The 2125-nt window shown below is 40.6% G+C and overlaps 1 pseudogene; it reads right to left on the bottom strand.

Moving 5' to 3' along the window:
• Positions 1 to 1123: 1123 nt before the first annotated feature.
• LOC107507107 lies at positions 1124 to 1589 on the bottom strand (annotated as a pseudogene).
• Between the last annotated feature and the right edge of the window lie 536 nt (positions 1590 to 2125).

Raw genomic sequence — 2125 nt, 5'->3', positions numbered from 1 at the left:
GGATTTACCACTTGCTGGACACAGCAAGTAGCACCCAAATGGGAACCTAGGTATAGGAAAGCATATAAATAAGATAAAGAAAACTCCCTCAGAAAGGTGTACACAAAAGAGAAAAAGGGAGAAAATACAGATCACAGCTTAGAAGAATTTGAGATAACACATGTTAAATAAATTTAAAGAATAGGCTGTCATCATCAGGAGTGAAAGATAAGACAGCAAGAGTCAAAGAGAAGATCTTTTATGTACAAATGTTTAAGGCCATGGGGGGGGGCAGGTAAAAAAACGGTAAACATTTTTATGTAATTATCAGTTTCTAGTCCAGGGAAATCAAGAAGGAGATCAGAAAGGTAATACCCTAAAAATAATTTAAATGGACATCAAAAGGGGGGAATGATGAGGAAATTTGGGGGCTTTCATTAAAAACTAATCAGCCTTCTGCTTTTGTAAATACGCTTGCTTTCTGTAACTGTTTGCAGCATGCAAGAGCTCCCTTGCACCTTACTGACTTACAAATGCAATTGTACTCCAGCAGCTCCGACTTCCTCTAACAATTTGTGTTTACTGGTTACCCATAGCAACTCCCACCCTTCTGTTTGTTACTACTTGAAATCTGCAAAGCAACTCTTGCTGTATGTAACAGTTTATGTTCAAACTGACCAATCGGGTTAAATAAAATTTTTCCTATAAGGAGATGTTTCAACTGAGCCCCTGCCCAGATCTTCAGAGCACTAGCGCATCTGGGACTGTGATTTTTTTCTGAGTTGCTGCTTGGTTTTTCACTGGTTTGATTTTTGGAGCTTTTGGGATTTTTCCACAACAGCCTCATTTTTGCTAAACCTCCCAGAGGCTTCCATTACAATGGTCTACCTAGTTTTAGGAAGCACCCAATAGTGGATGCATATTTGAATGGATGTTGGATAAATGAAGTTTTTTAAAAATGGACGAGTCAACGCCTGTTCTTTCTTTCATTGAATAAAAATGACTTGAGTCCCTTCTCTGTGTACAGCTCCCTCAACCTTTTAGTAACAATTACTAGGCATGTAAGTAAGAATTCCTAGAATTTACAGTTTAGGAGTGAGAAATACTTCCAAAAATTTTTTATTTTCTATTCTTAGCATAAATTTTAATTCTTTTCAGTAGAACCAAAACCTCCTGAACCCCTTTCAGTGTTATCTAACACTTGAACTTCTATTTCTGGATGAAAAGTTCATTCACAAATGAGCTGTGCAATTGGTCACCATTTTTGACTTCAAACTTTGCCAACATTAAAGAGTTCAATGCCAATATGTCTTCTATAATCTTCATCTACGACACCAGCTCCTGCATCTATGAAGTGTTTTGCAGCCAAGCCAGAACATGGAGCTACTCTTCCATAGCACCCAGAAGGAAGAACTATCTGGATGTCAGTTTTTATGAGTATTTTCTCTGTAGATGGTACTGTGTAATCATAGGCACTCTATAGGTTATAGCCTGCAGCCTGTGCAGACCCCTTGGTCAGGGCAGTGGCATGCTCCAACAGCCAGATAAAGCAGAGCCATACGGTGCCGCTTGCTGGGGGAGATGGCAGGTATCTCTTCAGGGGAGGGCATGGCAGAGCAGAGCACAGGGAGAGTTAGGAGTAAAGGGAAGGAGAAGGCACAGAATGAGCCTGGCCACTGGGGACACGCTAAATTTTTCAAGAAAAAATTTTATTACAATGCAAAGAGTATTCTATAGGAGGTATGTGCCAGAAGAAGTGAGTTTTCAGAGAGAAGTGAGGGAAGATCTCCCAGAAGGCTGTTTGGAACTGAGGTGGATGACAGGGAGTTGCTCAGGGCCATGGTGCACATTCCAGGCCAAGGAAACACCTTATATAAAGACAGAGTCTGAAAGAGGTGGCATGTTTGGACACTGCTTGGTGACACTGCAATTTATAATAAAATCATAGATGTAATGGGAAGTAAAGTTAGACAGGTGGGCAGATGTTAGAATGTTCCTGAAGGGCTTTTCATATTAGGAAGGGGAGGGCACTGGAGAGTTTAAAGGAAAGTGACATGCTCAGACTTTAGTATTAGACACAGCATCAGGGAGGACAATAGGGATGATATGTAAGAGTCCAATTGAGAGATGACTCATCCCTGATCCT

Source organism: Rousettus aegyptiacus, unplaced genomic scaffold (genome assembly GCF_014176215.1).
Source record: "Rousettus aegyptiacus isolate mRouAeg1 unplaced genomic scaffold, mRouAeg1.p scaffold_m13_p_12, whole genome shotgun sequence".
In the NCBI taxonomy this organism is placed as follows: domain Eukaryota; kingdom Metazoa; phylum Chordata; class Mammalia; order Chiroptera; family Pteropodidae; genus Rousettus; species Rousettus aegyptiacus.
The sequence above is the reverse complement of the archived record's forward strand: the minus strand, read 5'-3'. Positions and strand labels throughout refer to the sequence as shown.